Consider the following 23,482-nt stretch of genomic DNA (forward strand, 5'->3'; position numbering starts at 1 on the left):
GCAGTAACAAAATTGCCTTCCTTGTCTATGTTCATTTATGAAATTCTTTTTGTTCTCTTCTATGTACTTTTGTTTATGTTTTGTTGACACTGTTTTCTTTTTTTCATCACTCTCTCTCAGCTTTACATATCTCTCTCTCTCAGTGCTCTCTCTACCAATTCCCCACCTTGTAACCCCTAGAAGCCCTCCCTTGAAACAAAAAGTAGAGTCAAGAAAATTAACATATTGGCTAAGTCCAAAAATGTATGTCTGGTCCTTCACTTCTTTCTGTGAGTTGGGAAGCATACTACATTATCAGTTTCTAAAGTCTTTTATGATTGACTACTGTACTGATCAGAGTTCTGAAGTCTCTCAAAGTAGTTTTTTTTTTACATTATTGTGATCATTGAGTAAACTGCTCTTGTTCTGTTCACGACATTCATTATCAGTTCACACACAGAAACACATACACACACAGATACACACACACACTCCAGATATTTTATGTATTTGTAATTATCTTGCATGACATTTTCCCCCTGTTTTTTCTTGCTACATTTTATTATATATATTAAGGTTGGTGATTTTGTGGATTTATTTTATATTCTGCTACTTTGATAAAGTTACTTATTGTTTAATTTAATTTTAGTTGTTCTCTGTTTTCTTTAAGTAAACTATATCATCTGCAAAAAGTGATTATTCATTATTTTTTTACTTATGCCTATTGCCTCAATTTCTTTTCCTTGTCTTATTGATGTAGCTAACATTTCTAGAATTATATCAAATAATAGGGATAACAATAGGCATCCTTTTTGTACTTTTGATCTTATTAGAAAGAAGTTCAGCATTTTTGCTTTTCAGATAATTTTAGCTCTTGATCTTATTTTTCTAAATTAAATTTTATTTTATTTTCTAATAAAATCAGCTTTTTTCTTCCTCCCATTCCCCTACTCCTCCAATGAGAAAGCAAAAGAAACAAAAATTTTGTTATAAGCATGTTTAGTTAAGTAAAACAAAATTTCTCACTGGCCATATCTAAAAAAATGTCTCAATCTGCAATCTGAATCTGTCACCTCTCTGTCAGGAGGTAGACAGCATATTTTGTCTTCAGTACTGAGGAAATGTAGTTGCTCACTATGCTGGTCAGTGGTTGGTGATATAGCTATCTATCTATCTATATATATATATGTGTGTGTGTGTGTGTTATATATATGTAGTTTTATATCTATATATGTATGTGCATAAACATAGATATAAAACTTGGGAACATATATATGTATGTACATGTATATTTTGTTTTAATCAGCCAAGATCTGCCTTCTCACTTTCTATCCCAAATCCCTCTCCCACCATACCCATGTAGAACAGAAGAAAAACAAAAGCTATTTACACACAATCAGCCAATCAAAATGACTTTCCACTTTGTGGCCTAAAAAATATTTGTCTCATTCTGTATTCTGAATCCTTCCTTTCTTTATCAGGAGAGGTGTAGGGTGTTACCTCACTAGTCTCTGGAATCCTGGTTGGTCATTATGTCGATGAGGGTTCTGTACAATAGTATTCTATCACATTTATATACTATAACTTGTACATCCATTCCTCAAAGTGTGGGCACCCTGCCAGATTCTCGTTCTTTGTAACCTTCAAAAGAACTATAAATATTTTTGTACATTCTTAGAATCTGGTTTGCTTAGGACTTATCCCTCCCTTTATCCACTCTCTCTCTAATTCCCTCTCCTCCCTTCTCTTTCCCTCCTATTCCTCAGATGAGTAAAATGCATTTCTGTGCCAAGCTCTGTGTGTGTGTGTGTGTGTGTGTGTGTGTGTGTGTGTGTGTGTATTTATCTTTCTTTTGATCAGTTCAGATAAGAGTGAGGTTCAGTTGTTAGCAAGTTCCTGACCTGGGTTTGGGTCTGAGCAATTGTAGGCTGCTGCTGGATTAAGGTCCTATGAGCCAGCAGGAAAGCTTTGTTGGCTCAAAGCAGTAGAATTGTAGGCTACCCTCTGGTCCAGGATTCCTGGATCCTGGTTATTTCTCTGCAGGCTGGGTTAGACTTTGGAAGTGAGACCTTGCTTTACCTCTGATTTCTGAGCCATACCACTGCTGCTGCTGCTGGTTTCTGAATTTCCTCTTCTCTCCATCACTGCCCAGGGGTTCCCTACTCCTGAATGCCATGGCTTGCACAGATCCCTTTCTCATTCCACCCTGGATCTGTGACTTAGGGCTGGTTAAAGAGCAACAAAGCTGCCAGTACCTCTTCCCATCTTAGTGCCCTGATAAAGGTGTGAGGCTGCCCTGGTATTAGTCTGAATCTTCTTATCTGGGAGCACAGTCTTTCCCCAGGTGCTGGAGTGCTCCAAGTGCAGTGTGCTCGTGGCCTGACCACATTTCCAGCATCTGAAGGCCTTCCTTTCTGCGTTCTTAGACAAAGGACTCACTGTGAGTTTTTCTGGATTTCCCCGTCAGGATTTGGTCTGGTGCATTTTCTAGATGTTAGGATAAGTCACTAGAAATGAACTCATTGCATTGCTTCCTTTCACTCTACTATCTTGGCTCTGCCTTCTCTAGCTCTTAGTTTTAGATAGAATATAGCTACAAAACATTTTTACAGAAAAGAGTAAAACAAATAATTTGGTGAAGTATTAATTGATGATAAATGGATTGTGTTAACATTATACAAATTACATTGCTACTTAAAGTACTTAAGTTATTCCTCCATATAACCAGTAGTCTCAAATAATACCCTTTATTACTCATGGATATTTTTTGCCGGAGGTCCAATTAAAGAGGCAAACTCAACCAAAAAAGGTGGGAATTCAGATTTAAGCAGGGAAGGGAAGCCTACTCACTGATCCACAGGAGAGGATGTTGAGCTGGATGCCAAGGGGTCCATGCTGGTACTGAGGCACCCAGATCTTCCTCCCAAGGGCTGGGGAAGATCCCCACTTCTAACACCAGGAAAAAATGTTGACTCTAGACTCAGTATAAAGAACACCAGTGGAGTCAGGAGTAAAAAAAGCAAAAAACAAACAGAAATGCATCTTTAATATGAATAAGAAGAGATGCATGTACTGGCACACTTCAAGTACAGAAGCACAAGACTGCCCATTGGTATAGGATTACAGGGCAGTATTTAAAGACTAAAGCCACAAAAGGGGGAACAAAGGGGCAGTTTTTTGGGGGGGTGGCTCTTGGAATAGATGGAATAGAACAAAGAAGCAGGATGTTGGTGAAGGTCAGCAATCCCAGCATCAGTTTAGTCTGATTTAGGGTGGTCTGGGTTGCTCCAGGCACAAAGTTCAATCAGAGGACAAACCCAGAGACATCTGGGTAAATTCAAGACTGGTCCATGGTGCTTTTTGGTGATTGGTCAGCTCAGGTCTTCCTCAAAAAATGGGAGTTCTGCCAAAACTATAGCAGAATCAAAGTCATTTTCAAAGAAAATATAACAGAACTGAGAAACACCTAGCTTTGCTGCATTCTCTTTTAAAGCTCCTTTTCAAATTAGTTGTGTTGTGCAATGATAGAATACATTTTGCTTTTCCAACAAAATAGAGGCTCTGCAAGAAGCGTCTGTCTGATTGTGCCTAGTTTTTGTGATCTGAGATTTTATTGCCCTCTTGTGGCATGAAGCGCAGTTGATTTGCAGATGTGTAGTTCTCTTGTTTAAAGCCTGTATACTAAGAAGGCAAGAAAGACATTCTAGGGACCATCTATGTGTCTCTCCTACCTTTAGGACACAAACTCACAGTTTGAGAACAAAAACTGAATATCTCTTTGATGGTTATGTATCATAGAATTCAGAGCTAGAAGAGTCCTTAAAAATCACCTGGTTCAATTCCATTTTACAGATGAGATAACAGTGTCAGAGAGATTAACTTTGATTCTAAATTCAGTGTTCCCTTTCTTCCTTCCTTCCTTCCTTTCTTCCTTCCTTCCTTCCTTTCTTTCTTTCTTTCTTTCTTTCTTTCTTTCTTTCTTTCTTTCTTTCATTCTTTCCTTCCTTCCTTCCTTCCTTCCTTCCTTCCTTCCTTCCTTCCTTCCTTCCTTCCTTCCTTTCTTCCTTCCTTCCTTCCTTCCTCTCTCTCTCTCTCCCTCTCTCTCCCTCTCTCTCTCTCTCTTTCTCTCTCTCTTTCTTCTAGGTAAAAGAGGCCATTTTTTTTGGCCTCATCTTACATAGCCTTAATCATAGAGTGGGTGTTGTCTCAGACAAACTGAGACCTGGGAAAGACCTTAGCTTAAAAAGGCCGTCTCCTACTACATCCAATACCATTACCAGTTGTCCTGATCTATATCTTGCTACTGGACCCAGATAGCTCCAGAGGAGAGAGTGAGGATAGTGACTTTGCATAGCCCAGTTCATTTAAATCCAATTCACTTGCAAGTCATGACATCACCTTCCATGATGTCATTGGTCCTCTTCAAGAACAAAGGACAAATAATAGTGTACTTTCTCCTACTTCATGCCACTTTGCATAGAATCTTATTGGTGAAAAATTTCAGTGGCTCCCAGTTGCCTATGTAACACTGGAGCTTTTTGTTAAGGGATATTTACTCAAAGATATATAGTCAAAATATACAACCATACTTCCCCAACAGTGGGAGGCATAAGCTCTCACCCCCTCATAGCATCTCAATCTCTGAGGAGAGGAAGGGGATTAGGTTCACACTTTATGTCAGTTCCCATAAAGCACAATCCCAGTTCTAAGTCCATACCTGCCCTGGGGCTTGGGTTTTAAGGAACTCTGCCTTCTCAGGGGTTCTATGCCTGGGTAGCTTGCTGCACTACCCCACTTGCAAATAAATCCTGGCTACCACACCTCTGGTTCAAATTCCCCAGTCTTGTGAGGATCACTGCTAGCACCTGAAACTGAGGAGTTCAAACAAAACAAAAGAGAAACAAAGACCACCAGACCCATTTCTTGGAGGTGAGGCAGAAGAGAGGTAAGCAGGGAAAGGCAAGTCCCTCTTCTTTCACAGGTTCAGTGCATGGTATCCATGCTAGGGCCAGCAGAAAGTGCATTATTAAAGATCTCAGCCCAAAAAGGTGGTGAGGAGAAGAGGGCCAAGCACAAAGCCTTGAGGAGCACCCATGCATAGGGAATATATGGAACAAGACATGAAAGAAGTCAAGAAAGAGTGGTCATCCATGTGGTAGGGAACCCAGCAGGCTCCTGGGGCTCCATGCAAACTTGGGCATCCTTGAAAGCTAGATTATACTTACAATATAAACTCCTCACTGACGTTCAAAGCCTCTCATAATTTGGCTCCAATCTACATGTTTAGCCTTATTTCTTACTACACCCTTCTCATATTCTAATCTAAGTTCCTACTGATAATCATTTAATATCAATAAGGGCCAGAGCCTAAACTAATAATCAACCAGAAGAGCCTGGACCTAACAGTCTCATTGTTCTCTGAGTTTACTCAGGGAATACCTCTTCCTATGTCAACAAGCCCAGATGGGTCTGACTTAAGAACATTCTTTCCTCTGTTCATGGCCATTAAGGATGAGACCCTTAACCTGAGACACTATCTTGAATAATATGGCCTTTTCTTAATATTTTATGGACATATATTATGTTGTGACATGTTAATGGCAAACTAAACACAGAGATCCGGGGTTGTAATTGCAATTGATACTTTGTCAACTTTCTTATCTTACTGTATTTACAACCTATTCAATTAAGAAAAGTCCTTTTCTTATGTCATGGTTAAACATACATGGGGATCATAAAATTGAGTAACACAGACATGCTGAATTGCGACTGTTCTAAAAATGTATTTAAACCTTCTCATTCTTTTGTTCAGACAGTCAAATTTTGTCTGGCTCCATACATGCTAGCTTTAAGGGAATAAACAAACAATATAGATTTACATATCACCTAGCCGGTTTGCCTCCTTTAACCAAACTTCCAGGTCAACACTACCAAATTGAGCTATGTGCTATGCCTGTACCTTCCATCATGTTGTTCTCCATGTCATCTGCTTGAATGGATTCGTCCCTCTATCAGTGAGCTGAAATTTGGCCCATTCTTCCAAGCTCAACTAGGACACTATCTGCTCCAAATATCTTTCCTTATTCACCTTTTCCCCATGCCACTCCAAATGAATGTCTCCACACTCTCAAATTTCTCATAGCACTTATCATAGCTTTTCCTGCACCCAGCAGGCTACACTGCCTGGCAGAGTTTGGAGGCTTAAAGTGGAAAATGAAAGCAAAAGGAAGAAATGCCTCCCCCTCCCCCAAATTTGGGAGCTGACTTTCTTCCCAAATTCCTCCCTTAATTGGCTTACTTATGATTCTCCAGTGGTTAACACCATCACTTCAGAAGCATGCTTGAGGAGGAAACATTGACTCATAGGTATTCTTCCACTTTCCCCAGATATCCTTGGATACCCAATTCTTAGTTGAATGGCAGGACAAGCTATGTCCAGTTTTAAATTCTTTTATCAAAGTTTATTAAAAGTTATTAACAAATGAAACAATAGGTTACTTATCATAGCTCAAGGCCCCAAAGCTAGAATTTTTTTAAAAAACACCTGAGCTGTTTTAGAGGAATCAGAACTTTGTTTTCTTCTCAGTACCAGTCCTAGTCATTCATTAGCCTGCTCCATTTCAGCCTCCCTTCTTGCAATTAACAACCAACATAAATCATAAAGAAGTTATGGTCAGTCATAATTTCATATCAAAGGGGAAACAACTCTGAAAGCACTATAAGATGCTCCCCATCTCCCACCCCTAATTAGGCACAATTTAAAGAACAGAAAAGTCTTGTAGCAAATTGCTTAACTCTGGAAATGGGGGTGGGAGGGTAGGAGGTGCGGAGAGGTATTAAACACTTTGGTCTTCCAGCCATGCCCCTTATTAGGGATTTGAAGAGATAAGAGGTAGCAAAATTGGAAAGAAGCCACCTCAATACCACAATCTTAGTCTTCATTCAAAACACTGTCTAGAATATCTCTGCCTCTAACTGCTAGAATGCAGCCTCTCATTGGGCTGCCAGTGTTCCTTCATCTTCTCTTCTTGAAAATGAGACCGAGCTCCCATAGCTCTTTGATTAGGGTGAAAGAGGAGAGTATAAAAGCTGACTTGAAGCTTAACATCAAAAAACCCTAAGATTTTGGTAACTATTCCCATTACTTCCTGACAAATAGAGAAGAAATGGAAGCAGTGTCAGATTTTATATTCTTGGGATCAAAGACTACTGCAGATGATAACTCTGGCCAAGAAATTAAAAGACACTTACTCCTTGTAAGGAAAGCTATGGCAAATTTGGATAGCATACTGAAAAACAGAGACCTCGTCTTGCCAACAAAGTCCATATAGTCAAAGCTATGGTTTTTCCAGCAGCAATGTATATGTTGGGCTATAAGGAAAGCTGAGTGCCACAGAACTGACACTTTTGAATTGTGGTGCTAGAGAAGACTTTTGAGAATTCATTGGATAGCAAGGAGATAAATCAGTCAATAGTTAAAGACATTAATTCAAACTATTCACTAGAAGGTCAAATGCTTGAAGCTGAGGCTTAAAGACTTTGGCCAAATAATGAGAAGATGAGACTCATTGCTAAAGAACCTCATGTTGGGAGAGATTGAACGCAAAAGGAAAATGGAACAGCAGAGGCTGAAATGGATAGATAGTATCAGGGAAACAATGAAAATGAACTTAGATTTTGAGAGATAGTGGAAGATGGAGGGGCTTGATCTTCTATGGTCCATGTGGTCATAAAGAATCAGATGCAACCAAATGACAACAATATCCATTTAGGATGTATTGTGGGATAAGTTGTAAGGTGTTGGTCTAAGGCTGAAATTAGCCTGTCAGATTGCTTTCCAGTTTTCCCAGAAAGTTTTTTTTCTTACCAAATAGCAAGTTTTTCCCTAGGTAATTTGTTTTCCAAATACTGTGTTATTGGGATCTACTGTTTCTGAATCTCCCTGTCTGTTCCATTATCCCTTCCTATCCTCTTTCTATTCTTTAACCAATACCAGACGGTTTTTATGAATGCTGCTTTATAATATAGTTCTGAAATCTGGAAGTATAGTCTGGCCATAAGATGCAGCCTGTTCTGTTATACAGTTAATCAAAGGAGGTTACCCCCATAAACGAGGAGAAAAAAGCAGGATGTAGGGTGCCTCCATGTTAGGCAATCTGAGTCTGTGCAAGGCAAGACCCTATATGTAAGTATTTTATATATTTGGAAATTATTTTAAATGCATTTTCTTTTCCTATCTCTTCCTGCTAAGTTTTGTTAACAATATTTAGAAATGCTGATGGTTTCTGTGAATTTATTTTACATGCTACAACTTTCTTGAAGTTGATTTTTTCATTTAATTTTTTAGCTGACTCTGGAGCTCTCTAAGTAGACCATCATTTGATTTTGCTTATGCTTATTTCCTTGATATGAAATACAGAGGTAAAAATAGACATCCTTACTTTATCCCTGATCTTATTGGAAAGGTTGCTAATTTATCCTCCATATATAATGCTGGATCTTGGTTTTAGATTTATTCTATTTACCATGTTAAGGAAAGGTTCACTTATTCCTGTTTTCTAGGTTTTTTTTTTTTAAATAGGAATGGGTATTGTATCAAAAGCTTTTTTGCATCTATTGTTACAAAATATATATATATATATATATATATATATATATGTACATATGTGTTTTTTATTATTGTAATCGGATTTTTGTCTCAAATATAAAGAAGCTGGGGATTAGGTAGAGATAAACATATATGTAAATTGGGTCAGAGAACTAAACCTCTATTTGAATGTTAAGAATTTTTCCAATCAGTGACTGAGCAATTGTGGTTGTACAACTAATTTTTCACTAAGGATACTAGTTTATCCTCATTACATATAATACACACTCTTGGTTTTAGATATATTCTATTTACTAAATTAATGAAAGGTCCATTTGTTCCTATATTTTCTAGGACTTTTCCCCCCCACAGGTAATTTTATTCTCTCCCATAGGTATTGACAATGCTCATTGTTTTTGAAACATTCAGAAAGCACATACCGGAATATTGTCACATTTCTTTATATCACAAGTCAATAATTATTTAACAGGTATAGCTATTAAATGCAGGAAAAAAAATGGCACAAATGTTTATACTATTTCCTCGTAAACAAGGCTTTTGTGAACAGTAATAATGCTTTGACTTAATGTATACCACTACGTCAATGAAGAAAAGCCTTTAAAAATAATTTTTGTTTGTAAATAAATTGGGTTTTAGTAAATGTTTACAGATTTGATAAACAAAAATAACAATATGTACAATCTTAAAAAAGAAAACATCTACATAAAATAAAAAAACCTTTGCACAAATTAATCTACTGAAGTAAAAATTAAAAGGGAAGCAGGTAACTGGGAAAAAATCTTTGCAACAAATTACTCTGATAAAGGTCTCATTTCTAAGATATGTACAGAACTGTTTCAAATTTATGACTTATTGCCATTAAATGGTCAAAGGATATGAAGAAGTGGTTTTTAAACAAAGAAATCTAAGCTATCAAAAATCATTTTTAAAAATGCTCTCTCACTAACAATTAGAGAAATGCAAATTAAAGCAACTTTGATGTTCTATCTCTTACTGATCAGACTGACAATGATGACAAAAGACGAAAAATGTAAAAGTTAGAGGGGCTGTGGGGGAAAAAAGTACACTAGTGTACTCTTGGTGGAGCTATGAATTAGTCTAGTCATTCTGGAAAGCAATCTGGAACTATGTCCAGAAATTTACTAAACTGTGCATACCCTTTTACCCAGCTATACTCCTAGTAGGCCTATGCTCCAAAAAAAATCAAAGGAAGAGGAAAAGGATCTATATTACAAAACATTTATAGCAGCTCTTTTTGTGGTAGCCAAAAATTGGAAACTAAGGAGGTATCCTCCTATGGGAAATGGGCTAAACAAACTGTGGCACATAAATGCAATGGTATTGTGCCATAAGAAATGATGAAATGGACAGTTTTAGAGGAAATTGGCAAGATCTTTATGAACTGATACAGAGTGAAGGGAACATAACTAGAAGAACAATTTATATGATAACATTATAGAGAAAAACAACTTTGAAAGACTTAAAACTCTAATCAATGCAATGATTAAGAACATGTCCAAAAGAATGAAGATGAAAAATTAAACTTGCCTCCTAATAAAGAAGTTGCTGAACTTAATATGTAGAATTAAAATGTAGAAAGAAAAAAAAATACATTTTTGGAAATGGGTAATCTGGGAATTTGTTTTGCCAGGTTACATAGCTGTGTAAAGAGGTCTGTTTTTCAGGATTGAAAATGTTGCTAAATGGAGGGGGGATAAAAATAATAAACTATTAAAAATAAAAATATAAAACAAAACAAAGTGTTAAGAGATGGGAAGAAGTAAGCGTGGGGTTAATAGAGGTAACATGTATTCGTATGTATTCGTACATACATATGTATTCATTTCGTTTTGTATACACGTATACTGTGATAGGATTCTTTGTACTGAGGACCATTTTTACCAGAATTCCAATTGTTGTAATCAATCATAGTACAAAGAGCATTTGTAATTTAATCCTGGAATATCCATAAGAGCATCAAGAGTAGCTGCTGATTCCTGTTTAGATATTTGAACAATTCACATTTTTCCATTTCTTCATTGTTTTCTTATTAGATTGAAGCAGTATTGCTTAGAAGTTCAGATGAATTGATTCGACAAAAAATTAAATGCTTTCACATTGAACTAGTGGTAAAAACTGTTTAATCAGTGCAATATTGGCTTATTTCTTCTTCATTATTCTGGAAATCATGGACAGTCAACTTATTTTCTCTGGCTTTATGTTTGAAGCCATCTATTGCTTTTTCAACATTGCAAAAGTCCTCAGTTCTCTGAAAGAACTTTTCTAGATCTTAAGACTACCATTTCAGCCAATGTTTCCTATGGCTTAATCCTGTCATTGTAGTTTAACTTTGGAACCACCACCAATAATGAGATGAGGGAAAACTTCTGGGTCATGTGACAAACACAATAGAGGACTAAACATTTTCTCTGATTCCTTACAATCTCTGAAACTTCTATAAAATAAAAATTATATGCAAGATGTGTACACTATTATCTACTCCCATAGTCTAACCCTAAGAAGGTAACATACAATAAACTAACAACAGAGGCTAATACCTAACTCCTGATAAGTTCACTCAGTATCCCCGCCCCCACCACCCACCACCCACCACCCACCACCCTCCAGCTGGGTTGTACAAACTGAACTAAGGCTTGTGAGAGCGTAAAACTCTTTCCCCAAAGAGTAGGGTGACATGGAACCAGAGAAGAGATTTCAAAGAAAATGGGAAAAAAATAATCATGAGAAAGACAAAGGGTAGTAATGAACTACGTAATCAGCATCATATGCGGTGAGGATATACTAGAACCTTTCCCAATTAAATATGGAAGTAAAGCAAAGATACCCGCTTTCCCTACTATTATTTTATGTAGTTCTGGAAATGTTAGCAAAAGCAATGGTAAGAGAAAGAAACTAAAGGCACACACATAGGTAAAGAGGACATAAAATTATCCGTATTTGCTGTTGATGGTTTACTTAGAACACCCTAGGGAAGTAGAAAAACATCAGTTGAGAAAATTAATAGTGTAAGAAATGGGTGGGGGGTGGGGTGGGGAGCGGTTTTGTTTCCACAGACTCGAAAGTATCTCTCTTCCTCCCCCTCCCCCTCAGCTTTAGCAGAATGTAAGTCAGGTGACTCTGATCTAACAGAGACCAGGCTTCTGGTCGGATGAAGGTTAGAGGCTTGTATATATGCTTAAAGGAGCCATTTGAGAAGGGCATGACGTAGGCAGTCAGGGGTTTGCATCTGGCCAATGAAGAGCCTGGCGGGAGATTAGATGTGGGGTTCAATAAAAGGACTGGCATCCGTCTGAGTCTTTCTACTTTCTCCTGTACTCTGTTCAGACCGAATAAATGTAAAATATAATTAAAGCATTCCTGGCTTCCCAACGAGTATTGTTTATTCCTAGACAATGTAAGTATATTTCTAACAATAGTTGTTTTTTTTTTTAAGCAAATTTGCAGGCTACAAAACAAATCCTTAAAAATCAACAGCATTTTTATGTAGCAATAAAAAAACTAAGAAGCAATAATAGAGAAATCCCATTGACAGTAACATTGAAAGAAATATCTGCAGATCACTTTACTAAAACACATAAAATACTTATATAAATTCAATTACAAAGTTCTTCTTAAAGAAATAAAAAACAACTTAAATAGCTGGAGGGAATATTTGATGCTCATGGCCAGACCAAGGCCAACATAATAATGCCAACATTATCAAAGTTAATTTAAAATTTTAATGTTATATCAAGCTTTCAAAGAGGTACTTTTTAGAATTCAATAAAATTATAAGATTCACTTGGAAAAACAATAGATATCAAGGGAAAGAAAGAAATGAGGTAGTCACAAAAGGGGAAGAGCACTTCTAGATCTCAAACTCTATTATAAAGCAGCAGTCATTAAAACCATCTGATATTGGTTAAAAAAATAGAGAGATCAACAGAACAGATTAGACATAGGAGACCAGAAACAATGGATCTCAGTAAGTTCAATAAATTGGAAAACATAAATTGCTTAAGAACTCTCTATTGGATTAAAAAAAACTGCTGGGAAAATTGGAAACTTTTCTGGGCTAGTTATTGTCCTTCATTCTTGAAGAGGACCAAAATGACATCGCTGTGCTTGAGTCAAGATTCAGTGTGTCCAACTGTGGCTGATCAGTCCGATATGAGTTTGGCATGCTCTACCACAGGTCGGGTACAAATAGTCCATGTGAACGTTTGGGGTGGATACTCCAAACTTGCGCCTCTTGCTTTTCCTTTGAGCTGTTTCAATTCTACTTTGCTCATAGAGCACAGCGCCTTCTCTGTTGTGGGCATACCCTGCTAAGCAGTCCTGTACCAGTGTCTCCCATGTCACACAATCAATTCCAAATTTCTTGAAAGAGACCTTGAGAGTGTCTTTGTATTGCTTCTTCTGACCACCATGTGAACGCTTGCCCCGTGCAAGTTCTCCATAAAATAGTCTTTTTGGCAAGTGTGCATTTTGCATTGGAACAACATGGCCAGCCCATCAGAGTTGCACTCTCTGAAGCAGAGTTTGAATGCTTGGCAGTTTAGTTTGAGTAAGGACCTCAGGGTCTGGTACCTTATTCTGCCAGGTGATCTTCAGAATCTTCCTAAGACAATTCAAATGGAAGCAATTCAGCTTCCTGGCGTGGTGCCAGTAGACTGTCCAGGTTTTACAAGCATACAGCAATGAAGTCAGCACAAAGGTAGAACTTCAGTTTCGTAATCAGTCTAACACCTCTTCTCTCCCATACTTTCCTTGGGAGGCTCCCAAACACTGAGCTAGCTCTGGCAATGTATGTGTCAACCTCATTATCGATGTGTACATCCCTGGAAAATAAACTACCAAGGTAAGTGAACTTATCCACAGCATTCAGAACTTCTCCATTTGCTGTAACTGATGGTTCCACATATGGACAATGTGGTGGTGGGTGATGGAGCACCTGTGTTTTCTTGGTGTTAATGGTTAGGTCAAAATTAGCACAAGCAGCAGAGAATTGATCCATACTTTGTTGCATCTCAGCTTCAGAGGCTGCATTGAGTGCACAATCATCTGCAAATAGAAAATCATGCACCAACACTCCCTCTACTTTGGTCTTGGCTTGTAGCCTTTTCAAGTTGAAGAATTTACCAACAGTGTGGTAGCTGACCTTGATGCCATGTTCATCCTCATTGAAAGCATTTGACAATGTGGCTGAAAACATTATGCTAAAAAGCATGGAAGCAAGCACACAGCCTTGTTTCACTCCATTGGTGACTGAGAAGGCATGAGAGCATTGCCCATTATCTAGAACCGAGGTAAGCATGCCATCATGACATTGACATACAATGCTGATGAACTTCTCTGGGCAAACAAATTTTGACATAACTTTCCATAAGCCCTCATGACTAACAGTATCAAAGGCCTTGGTCAGATCTACCAATGTTGTATACAGACCTTTGTTCTGCTCCTGGCATTTCTCCTAGAGTTGTCAGGCAGCAAACACCATGTTGACTGTTCCTTGGCCCTTTCTGAAGCCACCCTGGCTCTCAGGTAGATGACCATCTTCCAGGGGAAGGATCAACTTATTAAGGAGGACTCTGGCAACAATCTTGCCAGCAATGAAATTAGTCATAGAATAACACATTACATCGTATTTTTCAATACCTTCTAAATGGATATATGACTTTATTATTAGAGATAATACCATAAAACAGTTAGAAGAGAAGCAGACCATATAACTCACAACTACAGATAAGGAATATACACACACATGTCTATATATATCCATATGCATGTGCATATATACATGTATCTATATATGTATGTATATACACACATTTCCTACAGAGGGAAATTACTTTATTGACAAGCTATTTCTTTAAAAGGAGTTTTAAGACATATTATGTATTTTAGAGGATCATTGTGTATCAAAGCATGTTTTAATTTATTTTCAGAGAGCCCCATAGTCTAACTTATCCTAATTCTCAAATTGACTTACTTGATCATTCCCTTTTCCAAAACTATGAAATTTAACACTTTAAGCTACGTACAAATAAAACAAAGCTTTTCAGCTCAGTCTAAATTTAAACATCTTTCTCTTCAGCTCAGCAGTTTTTTTTGGCTATTCTAGCTGTGCAATTCTTTGCTGCCCTTTCCATGGCTTCATGGTATTTCTCTATAGCACTTTTAAAGGTGAGAAAAGTTCCCTGGAATTTTAGCTTCTCATTTTCAGTGACATCTTTGAGCTGTTGTTTTTCAAGTCTGATTTTTATTGATATAATTAATTGTCACATGTGGGTCTCTCTTCTCTTGAATTTTATTGCAATCCTGGAATGCTAAGCATTTATATTTCTCGACATACTCATGCTTCTCATTTATCCTCACTTGGATTGTGGCAAGTTTCTCTTTTTCTACAATGAGTTTTTCTCTGTCTTAAGTTTCTTTAGTTATGTCTGAGCAATTTCAACTTGGTCCTCCAGGTCTTGGTTCTCTTTTAAGATACTTGTTACCTTTTCCATGCAAGTTCTTACTTTTTTTTTGTTATGATTGTAGCTCCATTTGGCATGAAGGCCAGTTGAGATTCAGTTGAGTCTTGATAGGCTTCATATTTCTCAGTTACTTCAAGCTTTGAAGTTTTGAGTTTCTGCACCTTGTCTTTTGTTTTCTCTTTATCATTCTTTAACTTCTCTGGAGAGTCCACAGTTTTTGTTTTCAAACTCTCCTGTTCTTCTTTCAAAGTAACAAGGTCAAACATTTAGTGGTCTCAGTAAGGTCTGACTTCTGGGAAATTCCTTCTATGTAATGTTACTGTTTTTTTTTTTTTTTGATGAAACCCATTCAGTGTTTGTTGTGGCTCCTTAATGCCATCTGAGGGTTGTTTGAACTCTGCTTGCTGTTCAAGTGGGACAAAGTTAAGTTTCTTTAGTTTCTTTAATGCTTCCTGTTGTGCTACATGTAGTTGCTACATATTGTCTGCAGAGGATTTGTATTGCCATAAATGTTTCATGTATATTTCTCAACATGAGTCTCTGAAGTGAATAAAGTTGATAATGACACTAAAAAAAGGACCACAGATGTGATGTAAAGAATCCAAGTAGACAACTTACATAATGATAAGAAGCTTTCCATTACCTGTAGGTACATGACTTCAACGTTCACTGGTCTCACCAACAAATGGTCCAACAGAACTTTCTCATAGAATTTGTAGGGTTTTCATGAAAATCTTGTGCAAGACTTCAGGATTTGGATTTGGAAAAATATTTTTGGAAGGTTTTGGCCATCATCTGTCACGATTGAATTTTGAATATGAGTCACGATCTCAGCTGGACTAAGTCTGAGAAAAGACAGTGTTTCTATTTTGGGGCTCTCCTCCTAAAGTTTCAAGCTTTCAGCCATGACCATGTGAAGGGCTGGTAGTATCTTTGCCAAGATGGGGTCATGAAGAGTCAGACATGTCTGAAAGCAGCTGAACAGCTTGACTTCTTTCTTTCCAAATACCAGCTCCACAATTAACACACATAACAGCAAGCAAAGAAACCTACTTATGCTAGTCAAAGCAAAAGAGAATTCAGGGAAAGTATACGTAGGAGAATATATGATACATACAAAGTGAAGGGGCTCTCTCATTGGGAGCAAGGTAATGTTTGTGTGTGTGTGTGTGTGTGTGTGTGTGTGTGTGTGTGTGTGAGAGAGAGAGAGAGAGAGAGAGAGAGAGAGGAAGGGAGGAAGAGAGAGAGATCTCACTTAAGGGGAAGTTTCCTGAAGTCTTTAGTGTAACAATCTGGGGATTGGGACATGATAGACTGCCAGTTCCTCTCCTGTCAGCTTCTTCCTAGAAGCAACCAGAAGTGGGGTTGGCATTGTCTATTTTCTCTCTCAAAGTTGCAAACCAGAAGTGCAGAAGTGACCACAAAGCCTACTGAGAAAAGATTGCAGCCAAAAGAGACTGAAGGGACTGAAGCTCTTTTCTCACCTTCTCTCACCACCTCCACTCTCCCTTTGTGTATGCCTGGGACATAGATCTCCACCAATGAGGAGAGAGTCCCATATGAATGGGTTCGGGGACTCAGGTTACACATATGATTTTTGTTGATTTTGTTATTACTATATCCTGATTTTTGTTCCAAATATAAAGAGGTTGGATGTTAACTAGAAATAAACATAAATATAAATTAGAGCAGAAAGACAGAACTATGCCTGAACGTTAGGAATTTCTCCATCTTTTGGCTCTGAATGATTGTGATTGTACTATTAACTTTTCAATGGCTATAAACTCTATAAAACAGCAAAAAAGGGAACTACATGGACCTGGGCACCATTTGTGTCTAAAGGTCTCCTCTTTACATTTCAATATCTCTGTCTTTTAGCCTCTCCACACCTTCAGCTTTTTCTGATCTCTCCAGGGTACTGTTTCCTACATTTTGTTAAAGTAGAAAATAGGATGGGGACAATTCTTTTAAAAAAAATGGGGAAAACCAAATTTGTTTTGGACACCAAGTGATGCAATCATTTTGAAAATGAAAAAAAAACACTCAACTTTCAAGTTCTCCTTTAAGTTCTCCATCAAAAATGGGAAGTTTCTTACAAAGAAGAAAACTGTGAACTTTCTGGCAAATACCCTAATTTCGAAATGTCTGTTCTTTTGGAAAATCCATCAGTTGAATTAGAATCACGGAATCAGAATTTGAGAGTTGAAAGGGACCTCACTGTTTACCTAGTCCTATGATATCCACAAAACCATTCCAGAGCCCTCTGTCTTATTTGACTTCTTCTATAACCCTTGATTACATTAGGGTTTTGAAGGGACCCTTGTATCCCTCCCCGCTCCATTAAAATGTAAACAATTCATCCTTATAAAATCCTTAATGTTTGCTTTCTTGTATTTACCTTTTTATGTATCTCTTGACTTTTGTGCTTGTATTTCAAAGTTTCTGCTCAGCTGTGGTCCTTTCATGAGGAATGTTTGAATATCGATTACGTTGAAGGTTTTTTTTTTCCCTTGTAGAATTCTTTTCAGTACTGCTTGGTAACTTATTCTTGGTTGTAGGTCTATATCTTTTTACTCTTGGAATATCATATTCCTTGCTCTCTGTTCTTATAAGTGGTAGCTGCTAAATCTTACGTGACTCTGACTATATAGTTCTTTGAAACTTGAATTCTTTCTTTCTTAGTGCTTGTACTACTATTTCTTTGATCTAGAGACCCACAGCTAGATGCTGTGACCTAGATGAAGATCCACCAAAAGAAACTGAGTAGGAATAGTCAAATAAATAGAGTTAAGAAGAGAATGAGGAGAAAGGAAGTGGAGACGCCTAATGTAAATGGTCTTCCCAAGGAGTTTAGCCAGAAATGGGGTTAGAGATATGAGATAATAACTAGCAGGGGTGAAAGGATCATGTGAGGGCTTTTTGATGATTGGGGAGACATGAACATGTTTGTAGGCAGTAGGTAAGCATCCACTAGAAATGGGGAGATTAATAATAAGTGAGGGAGTGGGGATGATAGAGGGGGCAATTTGCTAGAGAAGGTGGGATGGATTAGATACTCATAACATGCAGTTCGAAGGTTTTGCCTTGGCAAGGAGAAGAGCTAACTCGTTCGTCATTTGAGACAGGGTTTGTGAAGGAGGGAATAGTAGCAGAAAGCATTTGGGTAATGTGAGATGAGGAGGAGCAAGAGGTGGGAGCTTTAGGCTAATGGTCTCAATTTTTTTTTCAATGAAATATGAGGTGAAGTTCTCAGCTGAGAGGATAGAAGGAGGGGGTGCCATGGTGGGTTTGAGGAAGTATGAAGAGGTTTAGAGTAACTCTTGTGGAGGGTGGGATAGTAGGTTAATTAAGGAGGAGTAAAAGGATTGCTCTGCAATGTCAACTGAGAGCCCAGTTGAGGTCATGTGACATAAATTTATGCTGTACCCAGTCAACATGGTTTTGTCGTTTTCTCTAGCTTCTTTCAGCAGCTTTGCAGGAACAAAAGAAAGGAATGACCCAAGGCTGAGGCTTTGCAGGGCAAGAGTGATGATATAATAAAGGGGCAGGGGACTCGAGAGAAAGCAGCTTAGAGTTGAACTGGCTCATTAAGAGGTCAAGATAGGGAAGAGAGGAAAGTGTAGCCAGTGCAGGGGTACTTGGGAAAGAACTGAGGGGTTGAAGGACTGGAGGTCATGATATAGACAAAGAACAGGGTTTGTGATTGTAAGGTAGAAGTGGAATGATAGTGGATTATGATTAGATAAGGGAATTTCATTTGTGAATGCTGGTGGGATTAAGGATATGACCATTTCTGTGTGTGGCTGAGATAGGTCATGTGAAATGAATAGGTTGAGGTGAGAGTGTTTAAGGAAATATCAGTATGTATGTTGAAGTTCCTTAGTATAAGGTCAGGAGTTGAGGAGGAGAGAAAGACTGTGAAGAAGGAAGGGAAGTTGTTAGACAACACCTACTTGGATTTCAATTGGTTGGTAGATATGGATTGAATGAATCTCAAAGGATGAGAGAGACTTCTGATGCTGAGATGGTGGAGTGAGGCAGGAACTCTCAGGAGTCCTCCCCAAATCCCCTTCAAACAATTTTAAAACTGCCTCAGAACTGATTTAGGAGTGGGGAAGCAGCTTACCAGCTCAGTAGGAAAGGTCTGTCTCACTGGGGTAGGAGGGGAGAGGTCTGAGAGCATCAGCAGCAGTGACAGGTCTTATAGCAGAGGGCCTGCAGCCAGGCTCTGAGCCCCAGCAATCCACCAGTGAGGTCCCACCCCCATGCAAGTCAGCAGCCCTGGAGGCAAACCAGTAGTCTATGCAGCACCATGAGACCCCACATGAGTGGCTCCACCCCCAGCACAGGCCACCAGCGAAGCCTCACCTCCATAGCTGACCAGTCACAAGTCCCCACCTCAGAGCCAGCCAGCAGCAAGATCCTACCCCTGTGGCCAGCCAATAGAGAGGCCGTGCCTCCATAGCAACCCAACAGCAAGACCCCACCCCTGGGGCAAGCAAGCAGCAAAATCTCCCACACCGGGAAGGCCAACAGGGAGGCCCCACCCCCCAGTACAAGCCAGTAGGGAAGCCTCCTCTCCCCTCCATGGCAAGCCAGTAGCTAGGCCATGAATCCCAGTACAAGAAGCTTGGAACAGTGCAGGACCAGGGTTCACCTCTCACATAAAAATACCATCACAAAATAGGTAGGAAAATGAGCAAAAAACAAGAAGAAATTTACTATAGAAAGTTACTTTTTCAAAATGTTCAGACTAAACAATTTATTTTATTAACATTAAAACAACACTGTGTGTCTCATAAGGATGGTGATAGCAACGGGCAATTTATAATGGAATAAAGGAAGTTGAACAAAGTCATCATCTCCTTTGGGTTAATTATTTCTGAAATCGTCCATTTAGTGTACCAGGTAGTTTCGGCCCGTGGAAGGTATGGACTATTTTCCTCGACAAGGCTTTCTTCTCTCTTCCTGTGACTAAGAGTAGTTTGGAGCAGCTTGCTTTCATAGAGGAAGAAATCCAGTGTACCTTCACCATGCCTCCTCAAGGCTATCTGGACCCCTCCCCTTATTGCAGCATTTTGAGAGAGGCATTGATGTGCACCATTACATTGATACCATAATATATAAGTTTCATGTGAAGGACAATAAGTGGGAAATAATCCCCCAAGGAATTCCAAGGTCCAGCCCACTCTGCAAGTTGGAGAATGCAGTACATGGGAAGAGCCCAGATGATTCTTGACATAGTCTGGAATCGGCTACTGACACTTCTCCATATTCTAAGAAAGGAAGCCCTGAAGTTTATTGGACTCTTAGCAGTCATCAATCAGGCAACAAGGGGTGCCCTGGAGAATGGGGGTCCTCGTGAGTCCTCCTAAGAGGCTGAGCTGCATGCCATCTGGCTAGGATGTGAGAAAGCCTTGAGGGCAAGATCATTTAACATTTTCTTCTATGATGATTCCTGGGCACAGCCGTGGTCTGAGGCCTAAAGAGAAGGCAGGATAGGACAATCAAAGTCTTTCTGCGACTGCAACTAACAGAGGAATTCTGGCAGCGCTTTTCACAACACACAGTTATTTGTGGGCATGTCGGGGGCCATCAAGGACCTCATATATGCCTTCTGCTGAACTAAACCGTTGGGTTGAAGCTGTTATGAGAATGACTAAGATTGGGGAGGGAGTCCATTATCAATTCTGCCATAGGAATTGTGATGCCACGCTACACTGGGCATGGGACGATATAATGCAACCAACTAAGTATAATAATAGCTAACGTTTCTATAGTACTTAGTGTGTGCCAGGGTCTATGTCAAGTGCTTTACGATTATTATTTTATTTGATCCCTGCCTGATGGTGCTCCTTATGGCTACCTAACCCATATGGCACTCGACCTGTTTCCAACTAACAGGTTGGCATCTCAGGAAAAAAATTGATCCCTGCTTATCAGTAGCTTAATCATCTGACCACCAGGGTGAGTGGTCATGGCTCTCAAAAGCCATGTCTTTAATGACTCCAAACCACCCTAAGAAGGGGAAGGGCTCCTTGGTCTAACCTCCAGGAAGACTTACCTGGTTAGGGATGAAGTGCTTATGGACAGAACTCTGGTACTGGTGTTGTTTGGGAGTGGCCTTGCTTTCTAATATCATGGGCAAGGTGAAATTGTTGAGTAGCTATGGTTAGTGTCTATTTGCCTGGAAAAAAGAGAATCCTCTAGCTGATTGGGTGATTAAAATGATGGAGAATCCTTGTTGAGCATCCATCACAAAAGGGGGCAACCCCTCAGCAAAAGCCTCTAAAGGGGCAGGCATGTGGTATTATTCCCCCAGTGGGGCTGTTTTGATCGGTGGGCTGGATAATACTGAGGGCTAGTATCAACACTGGCACCAGAACGGGTTGCGTGTAAAAGATGCAATGACTTTTTGGTTACTTTACTACAGATGACCCTGCTCTGTGATGAACATTAAAGCTGTGATGTTTGTGGTGCTACTACTGCGCATTGTTATCACCTTACACCAGGAGACCCATTATGAATTTCAAAGATTTGGCATCCCCCACCATGTGGACCACATCATTGAGATCTGAGATTTGGTCTTTCCAAAGTGAGAAGACGGAATCTAGGAGTTTTATTTTTCCAGATTTTATTGCTCTTTTGGGGGACTATTAAAATATATTTTTTTCTTTTTCTGTCATTTTTTTCCCCTCTCTTCTTTTCTTCTACTATTGCCTAAGCTAGAATACTTGAATCCCTGAGATTAGTATTGTCTAGCAATGATCTCAAAGCCATTTAAATGGTAGAAGATTATTTAGAAGAGTTTTAGGACCTTGCTATCAAGAGGTGTTGTGTAATGGGATAAATATCTACCAGGGTATCCTTCTTCCCTGTCCCCTACCTTGCTAGCCCACATTGGTTAGGTTAGTTCTTTCCCTAAAAGGCAAGAAAGTTGTCTCTAGCACTTGATTGGTCCAGGAAGTTAAGGATCAAGCTGGGTCACCTTTGACAGAGCTTCCTTGTGGCCTTGGGCCATGCTGATGTGGCTTCCTCATCATCTGTCATCTCAAACTCAACATGTCTGAAAGACAGCTCCCAGGCTTATAACCTCAGGGTCATCATTCTCCTCTCTTCTTGTACACTTAGCTCATATATCTAATCTCTACCATATCTATCCAATATATTGAAAAGCCTTGTCATTTCTACCTTTACAACATCTTTTGCATACATTGTCTTCTCTTCACCAACATGGTAACCACCCTGATGCAGACCCTCATCACCTCATGTCTATCACAATATTCTTCTGGTTGGTTTCTCTGCTTCAAGTCTCTCCCCATTGCCATCCATTCTCCAGTTGGCTGCTGAAGAGATTTTCCTAAAGCATAGATCTCACCATGTCACTTGATAAACTCCAGTAGCTCAGTGTCACTTCCGGGATCAAATATAAAATGCTCTGTGTCATTGAAAGTCCTTTGTAGTCTAGTTCTTTTGTCTCTCTCCAGTCTTTCTTAGCTTTAACTCTCTGCTATAAACTCTATGATGCAGCTATACTGGCCTACTTGATCATCCTAAACAATACTCCATTCATTTTCCAACTCTACCTTTTCAGTGGCTGTCTGTCATGCCTGGAAGGCTTTCTCTCCTCCCCTCTGCCTTTGGCTTCCTTGACCCCATTTATAATTCACCTCAAATCCTAACCTTCTGCAAGGCCCTTTTCCTGTTCTCCTTATACTCACCTCTAAACTGTCCCCCCCCACCCCGCCCAAGACATACACACATCTCTATTAATGCCTTCCCCCTGAAATTAACTGTATCTATCTTGCGTGTGTGTGTGTGTGTGTGTGTGTGTGTTTATCTATTGTAGTTTCATGGTGTGTTGTCTCAAAGACTTCAGAATCAGACCACATCTAATCCAAGTACAGACATTTACTGAGGACTGACACCCCTCAGAAGCAGGCTAGGTTCTAAAAGAAACCAGCAACTTCAGAGAAAGCAAGATGGACTTTTATAGGGTAAAGATGCAATTACATAACAGAAATTATGAATATTAAAGAGGCAGGAGGGATTTGTTAAGGGATTAGGTAATGGGGAGGGGTCCCTTCTATAGTCTGGTAGTCAAACATCCTGAATGTGCTGCTCTCCCATTGGCTAGCTATTGGGGTCCTGTCTGGTCAAGATGGATAGTTAGGTATTATGGTCCTGTCTTGGGCTAAGTGGGTGGTGTAATTGTGGTTGAGTGTAAGATCACACCTTGGATCTGAGGGCAGTGGCTAGCTAAGGGCAGTGGCTATATTGAGTGTGGAGGCCTGTGGTGTGGTTAAAGTCAGATTGTGTGGTCAAATCTGGACATACCTGCTGTTCAGTGAGGCCCATAAGGAAGTTAGAATATTGGGGTTGGGGGCAGCTTTATTGGGATTCTATCATATCC

General features: G+C 39.2%; 1 pseudogene; it reads right to left on the reverse strand.

The window, feature by feature from the left end:
• Positions 1 to 14,685: 14,685 nt before the first annotated feature.
• LOC118841985 lies at positions 14,686 to 21,211 on the reverse strand (annotated as a pseudogene).
• Positions 21,212 to 23,482: the final 2,271 nt, after the last annotated feature.

This window comes from Trichosurus vulpecula, chromosome 3 (genome assembly GCF_011100635.1).
Source record: "Trichosurus vulpecula isolate mTriVul1 chromosome 3, mTriVul1.pri, whole genome shotgun sequence".
Classification (NCBI taxonomy): Eukaryota; Metazoa; Chordata; class Mammalia; order Diprotodontia; family Phalangeridae; genus Trichosurus; species Trichosurus vulpecula.